Below are 22,516 nucleotides of genomic sequence, written 5' to 3'. Positions count from 1 at the left end.
ACAAACACAAGCTTACGTCACGGGCATTGTAAGCGCTAACTTCAAATCAAATTATTCGTACCCATTGTAGAAAACCGTAAGTCTTCTTCCTTGCCCCATACACACACGCAGTCCTTATGTGCATTATAAAGGTGGGAGAGGTTGACATTAAGTATTCTACGTACCTCTCTTTCTTTCTCTAAATCTTCAGAACCATACAGAGCAGATCAAATCCAACAAAGATATTATCTAATTGAGGATGCGGCCATCTGAAAAGTTATTAATAACTCAGAATGCGGCCCTGTGAAACGTCGCTGTATCATCAGTGAATCCCACTAGAGGGGTTGTTACCAATCGTATACTTTAGTTTAAATATAAGACCACTCGGATTGCCTCTACTTCCTCCGTCTCCTCACTAATGGAGGAGAGGAACGATCCTCAATGATCAGTGAAACTGTTGCGAGAGCAAGCAACTGTTTCGTGATCGACTTCACGCTCAGAAGTAGAGACTCAATCTCGTCATCGTGGTTTTCGGGCCGTCCAGATTAACTCGACGTCTCGGCAAGACTACCTTTAGGATACCTCAGCTTTTTAGCTTTTGACTTCAGTTGTCGAGCTGTTTACATCCTAGGAATCCTTGGGCTTTTGCCTCTTTTCTTTGCCTCTTTTTTGGGCATTGCCTCTTTTTTGGGCTATTGGCCTCTTTATTGGGCTTTTTTTTTTTTTTTTTTTTTAATAAAAAAAAAAAGGTGCATATTTTATTAGCAAGCGTACAAATGAAGTAGTTATATTTTAAAGTACAATGATTGCAAAACATAGCAACGCATATAGTTACAATTAGGTTGTCATAATATTTGAACGTTTTAAATTGCTTTGTATATGGCGTTATTTTTTTCAATAGCATATAATGAATATTTTTGAAATTTAAGTCTTAAAATATATGTGGTGAGAATGTCAACAATAGGTAATTAAATAGAAACAATCAAAGAGTGAAAGTAGAAACTTAAATGATATTAAAACATTTTAAACATCGTAGTCACATTTTTTTTCCACTTTGTCTACATTACTTATGGTTGTTTTCTTTTGTGCTTTGCTACATTACCCCCGTTCTTTATATTAACTTCTATCAAACGTGCATACACATCTATGTGTGTACACACTTATGCGAACATAGGCATTTAAACATTTATATTGTTTCTTTTGTTGTCTCCCTTTTAATGACAATTTTTGATTTCCTTCCTTGATATTTGGAAAACTACTTCCTCATCATCAAGGTGGAAATCCTGTCTGCTAGAGTCGGTATATTGGGAGTTTCAAGGAGCGATCACTGTTTTTTTAAATTTTTTTTTATTTGGAGTACTAGCTTTTTTAATAATATGGTTACAGGGTCTTTAAATATATAAAAAGGATCTTTTGGGATATATATCTATACACACGCATACACACTCGCATACACACACACACACACACATATATATATATATATTCCCTTTTATCCAAGTTAATGGACAATCTTCGTATTTTTATTTAGCGCTATATTGTTTCACTCTATAATCTTCTTAAAAATGTGACTTCATAATACTGTATTATATGGTTTATTATGGTAGACAATTTGTAGGTAGGTATTCCAAATAAGGTTTCTATATTCGGAAAAAATAATTACATTGATGTCTCTTAGTTTTTTATTTATGGCTTTAGGTACTTTATTAAAGAAAATAGCAGTATTTACATTTGCACAGGTTTGACTGTGTTCTCCGGTGTTATCTTCTAAAGTGATAAGCACTTTATATACTCTGGGATCATCTACATATTTCAGGTGGATGTAATGAGGGACTTCTGTCCCTTTCTTGATTTTCGACAAAGCGGCCCACTTGTCCGAATTGCCTAACTTGACAGGCTCTACTTTAGAGCCTTCTTCACAGAAAGATTCGAAAATCTCTGTGATTTTGCTTTTGACAATAGTCGGTGCCACCCAGTGCAGTGTCACCCTGACCTTTTCATCCTCAATGGTTGAAACTTCAACTTTTAGGGTGCTTTCAGTCCCAAAAGTCTTTCCTAGAATACGGACTCTCACCCTTGAACTATTAGGAACTAAGAACCAAACGAAAGGGTTCTCGAATCCATAGAGAGAACCCACTTCGTCAGGAGACAGACTTAAAACAGTCATGAGGCTAGCCATTGAGGGCTTAATAGCCTCTTGCCCTATCAATTTGAGCAGCAGAGTACCAGAAGGGTGGACCTAACCACCTTCCAAGGGTTCCACGACAATTTGTTCACTGACATTTCGTTCACCGACAAATCGTTCACGACTTTTCGTTCACGCGACTATTCGTTCACCAGACATTTCGTTCACCCGACAATTCGTTCACGCGACTATTCGCTCACGCGACTATTCGTTCACGCGACATATCGCTCACGGACTATTCGCTCACAGACAACTTGTTCACCGACAACTTGTTCACCGACAGTTGGTTCACGACAAATCGTTCACGCGACAAATCGTTCACGCGACTATTCGTTCACGGCACGGACAAATTGTTCACAGACAAATCGTTCACTGGATAGTAACATATTGTTAATATTATATATTCTCGTCGCGTGTTTAATTTATTTACATTAAAACTTTTGTAGCTATTATTTCCAAATGCAAAAAAAAATCTAGAGATCATGTCAAATCTGAGTTTATTTAATTTCGTTGTTGTTGTTAATATTTTGTTAATGAGGACAGTAGCCTATGTGATAAAAATTATACTTAAAAGAAAAAAAAAGAAAAAAAAAAGCTAGTTGAAAAATGTAAACGGGCCCTCACTTTACTTTAACATTTTTACTTTCACCTTTAATATACCTTTACACCCCCCTCTTTTTTTGTTCATCTACCGGGAATCTACCCATTCATCCGGATACTCTAGTTAACACCTAGTTGAGTGCTAGACAGACTGGCTCCTCTGGAAGTAATAAAACTTTATTGGACATTGCCTATACACATGTTCAATCTGTTAACATTGAAAATGTCTACTAGACACTAGTATAGTACTTTCCATCAAGTTTAAAAGAAGTTTTATTTTATTTTTATTTTAGTTAACTTGTTTCTATATGTGACCACCCATTGGTAGACTAATTTGATTGCTTGGACTTCAATAACAAATTTATTGAAACAATTTTATTTTGTTGTATTGCGATAAATTTATAATTTTTTGATAGGGAACCAAAATATTTCCTAGTGCTGTATATGTAATTAGTTTTTTTTTTCTTAGATGTCTTAATTGATAAGTATTAACCTTAGATCTGTATCTAGTATGTGACGTTCAGAGTTGAACAGTGAAACCATATATTGTACCAAATCTAGTACCATTGTTAAAAATCTAAATTATCTTTCGTAAAAACACAGTAAGGATTGTGGAAAAAATACTAGTGTGTCTGAGCTAGCCAGGAAAACCAGTGACTTGGCAGAATGCATGACGCGTAGGACGTAATCATCTTCTTTTTTGAAGAAACGTCTGTATTATATAAGATAAGATTTGTTTTTTGTTAAAAAGATATCAATAAAATGGGTATGTTAATTAAACATCTGGACCGCTAATAAGAAGATAAGCAAATATGGGTAGGTCGAAAAAGACTACATGATAGACATGAGTGTAAAAGAAGGCCTACATGTTGAAAGTAAAAATGTTACCTATAGTAAAGTGAGGTCCCATTTAAATGTTTCAGCTTGCTTGTAAGATCTCTTTTTTCTTTTAAGTATAATTTTTTATCACATACTGTCCTCGTTAACAAAATATTAACAACAAACAAACAAAAATTAACAAAGAATTTCGGATCAGGCCCGATCTCTAGCAATTTTTTTGTTTTTGGAAATATCCAGTGAACGATTTGTCTGTGAACAATTTGTCTGTGAACGAATTTTTAGTGAACGATTTGTCGCGTGAACGATTTGTCGTGAACCAACTGTCGGTGAACAAGTTGTCTGTGAGCGAATAGTCGCGTAAACGAATAGTCTCGTGAGCGAATAGTCGCGTGAACGAATTGTCGGGTGAACGAAATGTCTGGTGAACGAATAGTCGCGTGAACGAAAAGTCGTGAACGATTTGTCGGTGAACGAAATGTCAGTGAACGAATTGTCGTGTCCCCCTTCCAAGTCTTTCTTCCCAATCGTATATTTTAGTTTAAAAATAAAACCACTCGGATTGCCTCTACTTCCTCCGTCTCCTCACTAATGGAGGAGAGGAACGATCCTCAATGATCAGTGAAACTGTTGCGAGAGCAAGCAACCGTTTCGTGATCGACTTCACGCTCAGAAGTAGAGACTCAATCTCGTCATCGTGGTTTTCGGGCCGTCCAGATTAACTCGACGTCTCGGCAAGACTACTTTTTTTTTTTTTTTTTTTTTTTTAGGATACCTCAGCTTTTTAGCTTTTGACTTCAGTTGTCGAGCTGTTTACATCCTAGGAATCCTTGGGCCTTTGCCTCTTTTCTTTGCCTCTTTTTTGGGCATTGCCTCTTTTTTGGGCTATTGGCCTCTTTATTGGGCTTTATTTTTTTTTTTTTTATTTTTTTTTTTTTTAATAAAAAAAAAGGTGCATATTTTATTAGTAAGCGTACAAATGAAGTAGTTATATTTTAAAGTACAATGATTGCAAAACATAGCAATGCATATAGTTACAATTAGGTTGTCATAATATTTGAACTTTTTAAATTGCTTTGTATATGGCGTTATTTTTTTCCAATAGCATATAATGAATATTTTTGAAATTTAAGTCTTAAAATATATGTGGTGAGAATGTCAACAATAGGTAATTAAATAGAAACAATCAAAGAGTGAAAGTAGAAACTTAAATGATATTAAAACATTTTAAACATCGTAGTCACATTTTTTTTCCACTTTGTCTACATTGCTTATGGTTATTTCCTTTGTGCTTTGCTACATTACCCCAGTTCTTTATATTAACTTCTATCGAACATGCATACACATCTATGTGTGTACACACTTATGCGAACATAGGCATTTAAACTTTTATATTGTTTCTTTTGTTGTCTCCCTTTTAAAGACAATTTTTGATTTCCTCCCTTGAGATTTGGAAAACTACTTCCTCATCATCAAGGTGGAAATCCTGTCTGCTAGAGTCAGTATATCGGGAGTTTCTGTTCAGAAACACTCTCTCTGTGGCTGGTCACAGGGACCAATTAGAGTCGTACTGAAAGTTATTTTATATGTATCTTTTTAGCTCTATATATATGTATATATATATATACTTTTTTTTTTTTTTGAATATTTTCCCCCTTCTTCTTTTTTTTTCCCCCTTTTTAAATTTTTGCTCTTCCCCTCTTTAATATATTATTTCTCTGTAGACTGCACAAGCATGCGCAATATTGACAATGATAGTGGAGAATTTGTTTTATTTTTTTTTTACAACTTTTGACAATGAAACTAAATACTAATTTAGTAACAATTTGATGTAGAAGCTTGTTGAGATATGAAGTTATGTTGATGCTCAATATTAGAAAAACAGAAGAAAAATAATATATGTACAGACTGTAAACGTTTGCAAGGTAGTAAGAAATAATATATATGTAGACTGCACAGGTATGCACAATACGGATAGTGGTGGTATTTTTTCAATATTCGAAAACAGTTACTATGAACATAATTGTTAAAAAGTACAAATTTATACAAAGAATTGTTTGCTTAGATATCATGTGGTCATGCCTGATTCTCAATACAGTAACAACAGAAGAAAAACAATGTTTACATAAAACGTAAAGGTCTGCCCTTGTTCTTGATTTCTTGGAGTTACTCTTTTCTTTCCCTTTTCTTGGGTTTTCACGTGTTCGCTCCTGGTTCCTCATTGTTTTTTCCGTTCCTTGACTTGACGGCCTAATGTTCCATTTCGATATGATTCTCTGTTTTAATCGAATGAGATCTCTCGTTTTCTCCTGCCTAACTCGCTCGTCTTTGTAGATCAAAACTTTGGTTAAAGTCTTTACAGTCACAAGGTCAAGGCGTGGCCTTCGTGATTGTGTATTGTCTTGAATTGTCTTAACTCTTGTCAATTTTAAGGGGCGATCACTGTTTTTTTTTATATTTTGAGTACTAGCTTTTTTAATGATATGGTTACAGGGTCTTTTAACATACAAAAAGGATCATTTAGGATATATATCTATACACACGCATACACACTCGCATACACATATTCATATATATATTCCCTTTTCTTTAAGTTAATGGACAATCTTGGTATTTTTATGTAGCGCTATATTGTTTCACTTTGCGTTCAATAATTTTCTTAAAAATGTGATCTAATAATACTTTAGCATATTGTTTATTATGGTAGACAATTTGTAAGTAGGTATTCCAAATAAGGTTTCTATATTCTGATAAAATAATTACATTGATGTCTCTTAGTTTTTTATTTATGGCTTTAGGTACTTTGTTAAAGAAAATAGCAGTATTTACATTTGCACAGGTTTGACTGTTTGCGTCAATAATATCTTCTAAAGTTTTTTTTGCTTCCTCAACCAGCTCACATTCACTAAATAAGTGTTTCTCTGGGTTTTGGTTTTCTTTTTTACAAATTGCACAGGTATATTTGGACCCTGTTGTAGTTGAAAGTCTTCCTTTTATTGGGGTCATCCCGAAGAGTAATCTGTAGGCCACTTCTCGTGCTTTGGGTGTTATGTATTTGTTGTGTAAATGCGTGAATGTGTCTGTCCAGTTGGTTGGTTTAACCCCTAACTCCCTGACCCACTTTATTCTAACTTCTAGGTTTTCTTTCAACTTGTCTCTGAGTATAGTGTATATTGTTTTTGAGTCGTGGTGTGTTATGTTTTCATTGCTGGGTAGGTGTCTTGTGAGTGATCTATAGAATGGATGTGTATGGTTACCAAAATGATGGGGTGTGTTGTTTTGAATGGGGAGGAGTTTGTTTAGTCTAAGTCCAAAATAATATAATACTAAGGGGAAGTTATTGGGAGTCCTTACTACTTTCCCTACAAATTTTATTCTAAGCGTTTTGATTTTTGTGTGAATGTCTTGTAAGCCTATACCTCCTTCTTTTTTGTCTTGTATGAGTGTTGTGTGTTTTATGTTCCTTATTGTGTTTTTGAAAATAAAATTTCTGATAGTGGTATTGATGTTGTTTATGAAATTAGGAGGAGGTTCTACTATATTTGCTAAGTAGATTATCTTCGGGATGACCAAGTTGTTTATTAATATAGCTCTCCCAAATATGGTTGTCGCCATGTACTGAAACATTCTAATCACGTTCTTTGTGTGGGCCAGAATCTCCGCCCACTGTTCACGGCAATAGTGTGCTGGGTTGCTAGTCCACACGATGCCACATACTTTTATTTCTTTCTGTATTTTAAGGTTAAAGGGAATGTTGGGGGGGGGGGGATTTCCCACCTACCTAGTCCCATAATTGAGGATTTATTAATGTTTATTTTGGACCCGCTCGCCCTCCCAAATAATGTAAATTTCTCTATAATTTTAGCTATGTCTTTTTCTGAGGTGGGGAAAAGGGTGGTATCGTCGGCATAAGCCTTAATTTTTACTACGGGGGTTGTACCGGGGATTTTTATTCCTAAAATTTCTTTGTCTAACCTAATATTCTCTAACAGGGGTTCTAGGCAAAGGGTGTATAAAAAGGGGGATAGGGGACAACCTTGCCTAACAGATCTTCTAATAGAAATCTTGGTGCTTAGTGTTTGATTTATTATTAGTTGACTTGTGGCATCGGTGTAGACTAGCTTTATGTATGTTATCAAAGTCTTGTCTATGTCAGTCTTGTCTAGTATTTTGAATAAGTAGTCATGGTCAATTCTGTCGAAAGCTTTTTCTTGATCAATGGACATGAGGGCTGCTTTCAAGTCTTTGTCTTTACAGTAATATATGATGTCTCGTAGAAAGTGGTTCAGTTCGTCTATATTTTTTTCCGGGTTGCTACAGTACTGGTCTTGTCCTAGTAGGTGGGGTATAAGGGGCCTAACTCTTAAAAAAATCATTTTGGTCAGCAGTTTATAGTCAGCATTTAAAAGGGAAATGGGTCTAAAGTCACTAGGTGTTGTGTTGTTTTCAGGTTTTTTTGGTAATAGTGTGATGTATGCAAGATTAAAGTCTGCAGGCGTCTGTCCTGTTTCTAACATATCATTGTATAGTCTTAGTAGTAGGGGTCCTATTTGGGAGAAAAAGGTTTTATAGAATTCATATGTCAAACCGTCTGGGCCAGGGGATTTGTTATTTTGTGTTGTGTCTAAAGCAGCCCTCAGCTCCTCTAATGTAAAGGGTCTATTTGTCTTTTGTTTTTCTGATGGAGGTAATGTTTTACAGTGTTTTAGAATTATGTTTTGTGCGTCTGTATCTGTTTGTTCTTCATTATACATGTTGACGAAGTGTTTTGTAAAAATTTCTATAATTTTGTCACTCTCCTGTATTTTGTTTCCTTCTTTGTCTGTTATGTTGTTTATTATTCTATTTTGTTGTGTATTTTGTTCTAGCGCCAAGTATAATTTATTAGGCCCTTCCGACATTTGGGTGTTTTTGCATCTGATTTCGGCTCCTCTATATTTGTGTTTGTATAACTCTTCAAGTTGTGTGGTTAGGTCTGTTTTTTCAATTTCATCCTGCGTTTGAGTAAGCAGATTTTTTATTCTGTTTTCTTCATTTACCCTCTTTGTTTGTTTGATTCTTGCTAAAATTTTGAATTGTTGTTTGATGGAATTTTTAATTAATGTCCACGTCTTGGTTAATTTGTATTCGTTTTCTATGTCTTGTGTTGTTGCTAGCAGGAGTTGGTTTATTACTCTTTGGATTAGTGGGTCTTCCAAAAGGTTGTTGTTTAATTTCCAATGGGATTCTTTTGTTTTTTTTCTTTTTATTATTTTTTTTCCAAGTTCCAAAAGTACACCTTTATGGTCGGAGTAATGTAGGGTTTCTCCTAAATGTGTCACACTAAGTATGTTGGTGTCCGTGGGTGCGTAAAAACGGTCAATTCTGGTTTCAACCTGGTAGGATCTGTGTCTTAATGTAGTTTCCTTGCCATTCGGTTCTAATTTTCTATAAGCATCTACCAGGTGGAAATAGTTTACTATTTCTCCCATGTAGTTGTGTGTTTCTGCTACCGGCTGAGAGGGTGGATATTGTGTGTGTGTGTATTGTTTGTCTAACTGTGCCTCTATAAAATTAAAATCCCCTCCTATTATTAGTTGTTCTCCTATGTTTATGGTTTGTAGTGTGTCATTGAGGTTTTGGAAAAACTCACGTTTTTCTCTCCCTCTCTGAGCGGGTGCGTAGATATTGACTAGTGTGTATTTCTGTTCTTGTGAAACTACTCTAAGTATTACTACCCTCCCATTGTTGTCGTTGTGAGTGTGTGTGATTTTGTATCTATCGGATGTTTGTAAGATGGCTACCCCCTTATAGTCTCTGCCTAAGCTAAAATAACCTCCCATGAATCCCAAGTGTGTTGTAGTTTGTTTTGCTTGATATGTGGTAGAAGTATTTGTTTCTTGAAGGAAAATAAAATCCGGTTTATATTTTCTAGCGAGATGTACTATGTATTTATGTTTATTATTTAAGCTACGGATGTTAAGAGTTAAGATTTTAATGTCTGCCATGAATACGTGATGATGGGTTGTGTGTATATAAGTGTGGGTGTGTATGAATGTTTGTGGTCATTTTATAAAATGTTTTTCATTAACCTGTTTTGTTGTTTATTTACTGTATGGATGTGGGGCTTCCCCCCTCGTCTATTACTAATTTAGTCGAGGAGTCGGAAGAATTCCCCTCGATCTCCCCCTCTTCTTCCCCTCTCTCTTCCTCCAACCGAGGATCTTCATTCGTCCTCTCTAGCTGTGTGTCCCCGTTAGGGTCGTCTGAGGAGGAGGATAGCGTTCTTTTTCTTGTCAATTTGGTTGGGGAAGTTGGTGTTGAACTGTCCCCCATCGTTTTCATTTTTTTGTGGGTTTTTTTCTTATCGATAGGATTTGTAGGGGAGAGATCCCCACCTCTTGTATCTGTGTCTACTGTGTTGGCCACGGCCCCATCCCTTTTGTGGTTACCCACCAAAATAAAACCATCTCTCTCTAGCCATGTGTCATTTTGTGTTTCATTTTGTGCGTTTTGTTTAGTACTTTTTTCTACTGTTTCCTCCCCCCTCAGGACCGAGGCATAGGTACCTTTAGCATTGTGCTCCGGTTTTTTATCGGGGATTTTTCCCTTCCCTTTCAGGGTGGTCCTATTTGGACACTGATTTGACTACCTTTAGAAATGATCCCTAAAAGTATGATCTTGAAAGGAATTAAAGATTTTGATTTTAAGTATGTACAAATTTTTGTTTCAGTTTCGGTGTTTTGTATTAAAATATTTTTAAATTTTTATATTTAAAAAAATAAAGATTCTATTATAATTTTGTTTAATTATTTTTATTATATTTAAATTTTATAAATACAAATTAAACTTTACATTTTATTTAAAATATTATCTTTTATCAAAGTAAAATGTTTACTACTTTAAACTTTACGAGGGATGACTGAGTTGTCCCACAGTTTTCTAATATACTAAAAGGGAAGCAATCAGTAAATATATTTTTAGTTTTCCTTCTTAAATCACTTGTAAAACGAACAAAGAAATTATTAATATGAATAATTAATTTAAAATGAACCATATTTGATATCACTACTGACATTGCAAACTTTAATATAAATAACGCTGAAGAAGTAACTATGGCCTGTGTAATGTTTATAACATCCAAAAAGTTATACAAGTGGTATAGCAATAGTTTAAGGGGAAATCACCTCATCTTTGGCTTATGCAACTTTGCGACATGGATTGTAGTTCTTAGTTTTCCTCTGAAGAAGATGGTAGCGCAAAATGTGTGTTTTTTGCCCATCTGTATAATTTTGTATAGGAAATTTAGGTCCTCTTCTCCAATTAACATGTTCTTCCATATACTAGTACTACGTAATATTTATTAATATACTATCTGTACATCCTGCGATTTTTATGCGATTTTTGCTAGTTTGGACTCCGGACTGGACAGCACATTTTGACATAAATGCTGGATTCGTACCTCCTTACTCAGAATCTATGAAGTTTAGGCACTGGAATCTTAGACACCGTAGTTTAGGCGCTCGGTAAATTTGGCGCGCTGTGATTTAGACACACGGAAATTTAAGCACCGGTAAATTGGACACTTTTAATAAGGCGTAAAATTAATCATTGGAAAATTAGGCATTCTTTAATAGCGTTCTTAATTTTGGAGATAATTTTTTAAAATTTTAATTTATATATTATCCTTAGGCTATGGGCCACTAATGACGATATCAAAATATCAACTATAACGATTTTCTAAGTTTCATTATATAAAAGAAAAGCTAACCAATTGAAAAAAAGGAAAATTATGAGAATGCGTGAAAAAATGAAGTCATATCATAATACAGACATCCTTTGATTGAGGAGGTCATCATCATCATCATCATCAAACTCCATTAGAGTGAGGGCTTGAGAGGCTCAAATCCTCTCTTGCAAAAGCCCTGGACAGAAACCCTGCTGTCTTGCGTAGTACATGAATGTCGCCATACAGGTCGACAGATTGAGGAGGTAGAGATAATTCCACGCGCATCGCTTCAGTTTCGATAGCAGCCTGGTCGTCCAGTATGCGTGCTGGACTGTCGTTCGAACTTCAAGATGGTCCCGGGTTTATACTCTGCCCCCTGCCATCCCCCGTCGAAGGTTTGGACTAGGAAGTAAATTCTATTCGATAAAACTTCCCATCGAAGGACCCTTTTTGAAGAATGTTACGCAAGTGGCAGCGCCGCGCTGTCTATCGCTAAGGTAATCAGGTCACAAGGTTACGGCTCCAAGGTAGAGCCTGTCAAGTTGGGTAATTCTGACAAATGGGCCTCTTGGTTTAAAATCAAGAAAGGGACAGAAGTTTCTCATTATATCCACCTGAAGTATGTAGATGATCCCAGGGTATATAAAGTGCTTATAAACCATTCCGGGGAGAAGACAGCAATGTTGGCATTGTGGACAAGACCAACACTGGTCAAATCAGTGTCCAAATAGGACCACCCTGAAAGGGAAGGGGAAAATCCCCAATAAAATACAAGAGCACAATGCTAAAGGTATCTATGCCTCGGTCCTGAGGGGGGAGGAAACAGTAGAAAAAGTACTAAACAAAACGCACCAAATGAAACGCAAAAGGACACATGGCTAGAGAGAGATGGGTTTACTTTGGTGGGAAACCACAAAAGGGATGGAGCCGTGGCCAACACAGTAGACACAGATACAAGAGGTGGGTATCTCTCCCCAACAAATCCTATCGACAAGAAAAAAACACACAAAAATGAAAACAATGGGGGACAGTTCAACACCAACTTCCCCAACAAAATTGACAAGAAAAAGAACGCTATCCTCCTCTTCAGACGACCCTAACGGGGACAAACAGCCAGAGAGGACGAATGAAGATTCTCGGTTGGAGGAAGAGAGAGGGGAAGAAGAGGGGGAGATCGAGGAGAATTCTTCCGACTCCTCGACTAAATTAGTAATAGACGAGGGGGGAAGTCCCACATCCATACAGTAAATAAACAACAAAACAGGTTAATGAAAAACATTTCATAAAATGATCACACACACCCACATACACTCAACACATCATCACGCAATCATGGCAGACATTAAAATCTTAACTCTTAACATCCGTAGCTTAAATAATAAACATAAATAGGCCTACACAGTACACCTCGCTAGAAAATATAAACCGGATTTTATTTTCCTTCAAGAAACAAATACTTCTACCACATATCAAGTAAAACAAACTACAACACACATGGGATTCATGGGAGGTTATTTTAGCTTAGGTAGAAACTATAAGGGGGTAGCCATCTTACAAACATCCGATAGATACAAAATCACACACACTCACAACGACAACAATTGGAGGGTAGTAATACTTAGAGTAGTTTCACAAGAACAGAAATACACGCTAGTCAATATCTACGCACCCGCTCAGAGAGGGAGAGAAAAACGTGAGTTTTTCCAAAACCTCAATGACACACTACAAACCACAAACATAGGAGAACAACTAATAATAGGAGGGGATTTGAACTTAATAGAGGCACAACTAGACAAACAATACACACACACAATATCCACCCTCTCAGCCGGTAGCAGAAACACACAACTACATGGGTGAAATAGTAAACTATTTCCACCTGGTAGATGCTTATAGGAAATTAGAGCCGAATGGCAAGGAAACTACATTAACACACAGGTCATATCAGGTTGAAACCAGAATTGACCGTTTTTACATACCCACGGACACCAACATACTTAGTGTGACACATTTAGGAGAAACCCTACTTTACTCCGACCATAAAGGTGTACTTTTGGAACTTGGAAAAAAAATAATAAAAAGAAAAAAAAAACAAAAGAATCCCATTGGAAATTAAACAACAACCTTTTGGAAGACCCACTAATCCAAAGAGTAATAAACCAATTCCTGCTAGCAACAACACAAGACATAGAAAACGAATACAAATTAACCCAGACGTGGACAATAAAAAATTCCATCACACAACAATTTAAAATTTTAGCAAAAATCAAACAAACAAAGAGGGTAAATGAAGAAAACAGAATAAAAAATCTGCTTACTCAAACGCAGGATGAAATTAAAAAAACAGACCTAACCACACAACTTGAAGAGTTATACAAACACAAATATAGAGGAGCCGAAATCAGATGCAAAAACACCCAAATGTCGGAAGGGCCATACAAATTATACTTGGCGCTAGAACAAAATACACAAAAAATAGAATAATAACTAACATAACAGACAAAGAAGGAAACAAAATACAGGAGAGTGACAAAATAATAGAAATTTTTACAAAACATTTCGTCAACATGTATAATGAAGAACAAACAGATACAGACGCACAAAACATACTTCTAAAACACTGTAAAACATTACCTCCATCAGAAAAACAAAAGACAAATAGACCCTTTACATTAGAGGAGCTGAGGGCTGCTTTAGACACAACACAAAATAACAAATCCCCTGGCCCAGACGGTTTGACATATGAATTCTATAAAACCTTTTTGTCCCAAATAGGACCCCTACTACTAAGACTATACAATGATATGTTAGAAACAGGACAGACGCCTACAGACTTTAATCTTGCATACATCACACTATTACCAAGAAAACCTGAAAACAACACAACACCTAGTGACTTTAGACCCATTTCCCTTTTAAATGCTGACTATAAACTGCTGACCAAAATGATTTTTTTTTAAGAGTTAGGCCCCTTATACCCAACCTACTAGGACAAGACCAGTACTGTAGCAACCCGGAAAAAAATATAGACGAACTGAACCACTTTTTACGAGACATCATATATTACTGTAAAGACAAAGACTTGAAAGCAGCCCTCATGTCCATTGATCAAGAAAAAGCTTTCGACAGAATTGACCATGACTACTTATTCAAAATACTAGACAAGACAGACATAGACAAGACTTTGATAACATACATAAAGCTAGTCTACACCGATGCCACAAGTCAACTTATAATAAATCAAACACTAAGCAGCAAGATCTCTATTAGAAGATCTGTTAGGCAAAGTTGTCCCCTATCCCCCCTTTTATACACCCTTTGCCTAGACCCCTGTTATAGAATATTAGGTTAGACAAAGAAATTTTAGGAATAAAAATCCCCGGTACAACCCCCGTAGTCAAAATTAAGGCTTATGCCGACGATACCACCCTTTTCCCCACCTCAGAAAAAGACATAGCTAAAATTATAGAGAAATTTACATTATTTGGGAGGGCGAGCGGGTCCAAAATAAACATTAATAAATCCTCAATTATGGGACTAGGTAGGTGGGAAATCCCCCCCAACATTCCCTTTAACCTTAAAATACAGAAAGAAATAAAAGTATGTGGCATCGTGTGGACTAGCAACCCAGCACACTATTGCCATGAACAGTGGGCGGAGATTCTGGCCCACACAAAGAACGTGATTAGAATGTTTCAGTACATGGAGACAACCATATTTGGGAGAGCTATATTAATAAACAACTTGGTCATCCCGAAGATAATCTACTTAGCCAATATAGTAGAACCTCCTCCTAATTTCATAAATAACATCAATACCACTATCAGAAATTTTATTTTCAAAAACACAATAAGGAACATAAAACATACAACACTCATACAAGACAAAAAAGAAGGAGGGATAGGCTTACAAGACATTCACACAAAAATCAAAACGCTTAGAATAAAATTTTTAGGGAAAGTAGTAAAGTCTCCCAATAACTTCCCCTTAGTATTATATTATTTTGGACTTAGACTAAACAAACTCCTCCCCATTCAAAACAACACACCCCATCATTTTGGTAACCATACACATCCATTCTACAGATCACTCACAAGACACCTACCCAGCAATGAAAACATAACGCACCACGACTCAAAAACAATATACATTATACTCAGAGACAAGTTGAAAGAAAACCTAGAAGTTAGAATAATGTGGGTCAGGGAGTTAGGGGTTAAACCAATCAACTGGATAGACACATTCACGCATTTACACAACAAATACATAACACCCAAAGCACGAGAAGTGGCCTACAGATTACTCTTCGGGATCACCCCAATAAAAGGAAGACTCTCAAGTACAACAGGGTCCTAATATACTTATGTAATTTGTAAAAAAGAAAACCAAAACCCAGAGAAACACTTATTTAGTGAATGTGAGCTGGTTGAGGAAGCAAAAAAAAACTTTAGAAGATTAAACCTGTGCTAATGTAAATACTGCTATTTTCTTTAATAAAGTACCTCAAGCCATAAATAAAAAACTAAGAGACATCAATGTAATTATTTTATCGGAATATAGAAACCTTATTTGGAATACCTACATACACATTGTTTACCATAATAAACAATCGATTATAGCATTATTAGATCACATTTTTAAGAAAATTATTGAACGCAAAGTGAAACAATATAGCGCTAAATAAAAATACCAAGATTGTCCATTAACTTAAAGAAAAGGGAATATATATATATATATATATGTGTATGCGAGTGTGTATGAGTGTGTATAGATATATATCCCAAATTATCTTTTTTATATATTTAAAGACCCTGTAACCATATAATTAGAAAAGCTAGTACTCCAAAAAAAAAACAAACAGTGATCGCCCCTTGAAATTGACAAAGGTTAAGACAATTCAAGACAGTATACAACCACGAAGGCCATGCCTTGACCCTGTGACTGTAGAGTAGTATAGAGACTTAATGTTTTTATATCATTTAAGTCTCTACTTTCACTCTTTGATTGTCTCTGTTAAATTATCTATTGTTGAGAATGCCAACAATAGATAATTAAATAGAAACAATCAAAGAGTGAAAGTAGAGACTTAAATGATATAAAAACATTTTAAACATCGTAGTCACATTTTTTTCCACTTTGTCTACATTGCTTATGGTTGTTTCCTTTGTGCTTTGCTACATTACCCTAGTTCTTTATATTAACTTCTCTCAAACGTGCATACACATCTATGTGTGTACACACTTATGCGAACATAGGCATTTAAACATTTATATTGTTTCTTTTGTTGTCTCCCTTTTAATGACAATTTTTTATTTTCTCCCTTGAGATTTGGAAAACTACTTCCTCATCATCAAGGTGGAAATCCTGTCTGCTAGAGTCAGTATATCGGGAGTTTCTGTTCAGAAACAATTTCTCTGTTGCATTTTTTTTTGGTCACAGGTACCAATTAGAGTCGTACCGAAAGTTATTTTATATGTATCTATATATCTATATATATATATATGTGTATATATATATACTTGTTTTTCTTGAATATTTTCCCCTTTTTTTTCCTCCCTTTTTTTAATTTTTCCTCTTCCCCTATCTAATATATAATTTCTCTGTAGAATGCACAAGCATGCGCATTATTGACAATGGTGGTGAATAATTTTTTTTTTAACAATAGTAAAAACTTCAACTTGTAAAAAAAAAATAAAAAAAATTGACATGTCAAAAAAAGTGAAACTAAATACTAATTTAGTAACAATTTGATGTAGAAGCTTGTTGAGATATGAGGTTATGTTGATGCTCAATATTAGAAAAATAGAAGAAGAATAATATCTGTACAGACTGTAAATGTCTGCAAGGTAAACGTCTGCAAGGTAGTAAGAAATAATATATTTGTATGTAAACTGCACAGGTATGCACAATACGGATTAAAATATTTTCTATCTTTTATTAGTCTATTTTTTGTTATTTAAATACGTTATTTCAGTATACGTCTCTAAGTAACCAGGACGAGTAGACTTTCAAAAAAGATGTGCAAAAAGATAGGATATTATATCTTTAGCTTTGCTTTACGGAAAACGGATTTTGTATATTCTGACTATATAAAGAAGATATTCAATGTAAGACTGGTATTTCATTAAAATGTAACAGTTTGGAAGTTTTTAAAATTGAATTTTAAATATATATACATTAAAAATGTGTTTTGTAAAATTTTTGTAATAAAATAGTGTAAAAAAATTGTACACATGTTATGCTATTTTAATTATTTACTCAAAGAAAATGATTTTTCAAGACGAAAAATGCAAAAATTTGTTCATGAAAAGTCTATAGAGTTCTCTATGTCATTGTACTACGAAAATAAAATACGGAAAGGTCATCCTCAAAGTTCGATAACTCTTGGAAAAAGATAAAATCTATTTTTAATTTATTTTAATATTCCAACTGCTACATATGCATGTGAGACATGGAAGTCATCTGTCAAAATTGAGAAAAGACTAAATGTGGCTCAACAGAGATGGCTGAGACGGATTTTGGGAGTCAGTTACACAGACCGGATCTCAAACAAGGAAATCCTTTGCCGAACTGGGAGTCGAACACTTAGTGAGGTTGTGACTGAGCGTCGCATGAGGTTTGCGGGACATGTTCTACGTCAAAATGAATTACGCACACCAAGAGTTGCGATAACATGGAAGCCAAAACGAGGAAAGCGCAAACAGGGACGTCCTCGTATTACCTGGCGACACACCTTCATGGAGGACCTCAGAACAGTGGACACCAGATGGGAAGAGGCTTCAGACATTGCCAGTGACAGATCATTATGGAGACAGCTTGCCGCCCAATGCGCCGAACGGCGCGGGAGGACCTAACTAACTAACTAACTAACTAACCATTTAAAAAGTAAATTTTATAAGAGATAACATATTTTTAATAATTTTTTTACAAATACAGTTTTAAATCATACAAATTGTTTTATTTCAAAAGAATTTCTAAAGTTTAAAGAAATATTTGTAAAATAAAGCAGAAGATATTTTGTAGATTTATTTTTTGAAAAGCAAATATAAGTTGTATGTTTTTATAACCGTGTTTTCAAATATTTACATCGGATTTGTGGCATTTCACCACAGTGTTTGCTTTTAGAGCTTAACGTGCTGGGTTCAGTTCTCAGCAACAGCAAGTTATTTTTTTTAAATACTTTTTTCTGTTCTTTGATCTCCTCCATTCATCTTACAGCATTTTTCTTTCCCCGTTAGTTCCAGTTTAAAACCTGATTTAAAATATTTTCCCTTGATTTTGGCATTGTTTTACAAATCCAACCCCATTTGTCATTTTTGATTGCCTGTTCAATTGGACTTTCCTGGGCTGTTTACAATAGACTTTAGTTAGATATTTTTATGACCACTTTGCATTTATTATGTGTCGTAACCCTTTGCTTGGTGAATGCCTTGACCTTGCCTGCACTGCTATTTGGTACTCTCTATATCTATGCGCGATGCGATTGCCCACATCGCCTCCTCCTTGCGCCGCTTCTGTTAATTGCTAATTGTTAGCTAGTCTACACAATTCCTTCTTTTATGAACAAAAAATGTTAGAATGACATATTGAGACAAAATTTGAAGATCAACACTTTTTTAAATTTGTTGTTTAAAATATTTTCTTTTTTTTTTTTTTTTTTTTTTTTTTTAGGATACCTCAGCTTTTTAGCTTTTGACTTCAGTTGTCGAGCTGTTTACATCCTAGGAATCCTTGGGCCTTTGCCTCTTTTCTTTGCCTCTTTTTTGGGCATTGCCTCTTTTTTGGGCTATTGGCCTCTGTATTGGGATTTTTTTTTTAAATAACAAAAAGATGCATATTTTAGTAGTAAGCGTACAAATTAGGTATTTACATCTTAAAGTACAATGATTGCAAAACAAAGAATTGCATATAGTTACATTTAGGTTGTCCTAATATTTTAACGATTTAAATTGCTTTGTATATTGCGTTATTTTTTTCCAATAGCATATAATGAATATTTTCGAAATTTAAAGTTCTTAAAATATATGTGGTGAGAGTGTCAACAATAGATAATTAGATAGAAACAATCAAAGAGATAAAGTAGAGACTTAAATGATATAAAAACATTTTAAACATCGTAGTCACATTTTTTTTTCCACTTTGTCTACATTGCTTATGGTTGTTTCCTTTGTGCTTTGCTACATTACCCTAGTTCTTTATATTAACTTCTCTCAAACGTGCATACACATCTATGTGTGTACACACTTATGCGAACATAGGCATTTAAACATTTATATTGTTTCTTTTGTTGTCTCCCTTTTAATGACAATTTTTTATTTTCTCCCTTGAGATTTGGAAAACTACTTCCTCATCATCAATGTGGAAATCCTTTCTGCTAGAGTCAGTATATCGGGAGTTTCTGTTCAGAAACAATTTCTCTGTTGCATTTTTTTTTGGTCACAGGGACCAATTAGAGTCGTACCGAAAGTTATTTTATATGAATCTATATATCTATATATAGATATGTATATATATATATACTTTTTTTCTTGAATATTTTCCCCCTTTTTTTCCTCCCTTTTTAAATGTTTCCTCTTCCCCTCTTTAATATATAATTTCTCTGTAGAATGCACAAGCATGCGCAATATTGACAATGGTGGTGAAGAATTTTTTTTTTAAAAATAGTAAAAACTTTAACATATGTAAAAAAAAATTAAAAAAAATTGACATATGTAAAAAAAAGTGAAACTAAATACTAATTTAGTAACAATTTGATGTAGAAGCTTGTTGAGATATGAGGTTATGTTGAGGTTTAATATTAGAAAAATAGAAGAAGAATAATATCTGTACAGACTGTAAATGTCTGCAAGGTAAACGTCTGCAAGGTAGTAAGAAATAATATATTTGTATGTAGACTGCACAGGTATGCACAATACGGATTAAAATATTTTCTATCTTTTATTAGTCTATTTTTTGTTATTTAAATACGTTATTTCAGTATACGTTTCTAAGTAACCAGGACGAGTAGACTTTCAAAAAAGATGTGCAAAAAGATAGGATATTATATCTTTAGCTTTGCTTTACGGAAAACGGATTTTGTATATTCTGACTATATAAAGAAGATATTCAATGTAAGACTGGTATTTTATTAAAATGTAACAGTTTGGAAGTTTTTAAAATTGAATTTTAAATATATATACATTAAAAATGTGTTTTGTAAAATTTTTGTAATAAAATAGTGTAAAAAAATTGTACACATGTTATGCTATTTTAATTATTTACCCAAAGAAAATGATTTTTCAAGACGAAAAATGCAAAAATTTGTTCATGAAAAGTCTATAGAGTTCTCTATGTCATTGTACTACGAAAATAAAATACGGAAAGGTCATCCTCAAAGTTCGATAACTCTTGGAAAAAGAAAAATCTATTTTTAATTTATTTTAATATTACTAGTTTAACCATTTAAAAAGTAAATTTTATAAGAGATAACATATTTTTAATAATTTTTTTACAAATACAGTTTTAAATCATACAAATTGTTTTATTTCAAAAGAATTTCTAAAGTTTAAAGAAATATTTGTAAAATAAAGCAGAAGATATTTGGTAGATTTATTTTTTGAAAAGCAAATATAAGTTGTATGTTTTTATAACCGTGTTTTCAAATATTTACATCGGATTTGTGGCATTTCACCACAGTGTTTGCTTTTAGAGCTTAACGTGCTGGGTTCAGTTCTCAGCAACAGCAAGTTATTTTTTTTAAATACTTTTTTCTGTTCTTTGATCTCCTCCATTCATCTTACAGCATTTTTCTTTCCCCGTTAGTTCCAGTTTAAAACCTGATTTAAAATATTTTCCCTTGATTTTGGCATTGTTTTACAAATCCAACCCCATTTGTCATTTTTGATTGCCTGTTCAATTGGACTTTCCTGGGCTGTTTACAATAGACTTTAGTTAGATATTTTCATGACCACTTTGCATTTATTATGTGTCGTAACCCTTTGCTTGGTGAATGCCTTGACCTTGCCTGCACTGCTATTTGGTACTCTCTATATCTATGCGCGATGCGATTGCCCACATCGCCTCCTCCTTGCGCCGCTTCTGTTAATTGCTAATTGTTAGCTAGTCTACACAATTCCTTCTTTTATGAACAAAAAATGTTAGAATGACATATTGAGACAAAATTTGAAGATCAACACTTTTTTAAATTTGTTGTTTAAAATATTTTCTTTTTTTTTTTTTTTTTTTTTTTTTTTAGGATACCTCAGCTTTTTAGCTTTTGACTTCAGTTGTCGAGCTGTTTACATCCTAGGAATCCTTGGGCCTTTGCCTCTTTTCTTTGCCTCTTTTTTGGGCATTGCCTCTTTTTTGGGCTATTGGCCTCTGTATTGGGATTTTTTTTTTTAAATAACAAAAAGATGCATATTTTAGTAGTAAGCGTACAAATTAGGTATTTACATCTTAAAGTACAATGATTGCAAAACAAAGAATTGCATATAGTTACATTTAGGTTGTCCTAATATTTTAACGATTTAAATTGCTTTGTATATTGCGTTATTTTTTTCCAATAGCATATAATGAATATTTTCGAAATTTAAAGTTCTTAAAATATATGTGGTGAGAATGTCAACAATAGATAATTAGATAGAAACAATCAAAGAGATAAAGTAGAGACTTAAATGATATAAAAACATTTTAAACATCGTAGTCACATTTTTTTTTCCACTTTGTCTACATTGCTTATGGTTGTTTCCTTTGTGCTTTGCTACATTACCCTAGTTCTTTATATTAACTTCTCTCAAACGTGCATACACATCTATGTGTGTACACACTTATTCGAACATAGGCATTTAAACATTTATATTGTTTCTTTTGTTGTCTCCCTTTTAATGACAATTTTTTATTTTCTCCCTTGAGATTTGGAAAACTACTTCCTCATCATCAAGGTGGAAATCCTGTCTGCTAGAGTCAGTATATCGGGAGTTTCTGTTCAGAAACAATTTCTCTGTTGCATTTTTTTTGGTCACAGGGACCAATTAGAGTCGTACCGAAAGTTATTTTATATGTATCTATATATCTATATATATATATGTATATATATATATACTTTTTTTTCTTGAATATTTTCCCCCTTTTTTCCTCCCTTTTTTAATTTTTCCTCTTCCCCTCTTTAGTATATAATTTCTCTGTAGAATGCACAAGCATGCGCAATATTGACAATGGTGGTGAAG

The 22,516-nt window shown here is 34.2% G+C and overlaps 2 pseudogenes; both read right to left on the bottom strand.

Annotated features, from left to right (window-relative positions):
• Positions 1-358: 358 nt before the first annotated feature.
• Positions 359-553, bottom strand: LOC129923021 (small nucleolar RNA U3; annotated as a pseudogene).
• A 3,600-nt stretch (positions 554-4,153) lies between these two features.
• Positions 4,154-4,347, bottom strand: LOC129923014 (small nucleolar RNA U3; annotated as a pseudogene).
• Between the last annotated feature and the right edge of the window lie 18,169 nt (positions 4,348-22,516).

The sequence above is a fragment of the Biomphalaria glabrata genome, chromosome 14, assembly GCF_947242115.1.
Source record: "Biomphalaria glabrata chromosome 14, xgBioGlab47.1, whole genome shotgun sequence".
NCBI classification, from domain to species: domain Eukaryota; kingdom Metazoa; phylum Mollusca; class Gastropoda; family Planorbidae; genus Biomphalaria; species Biomphalaria glabrata.
This window is presented reverse-complemented; position numbering and strand designations above follow the sequence as displayed.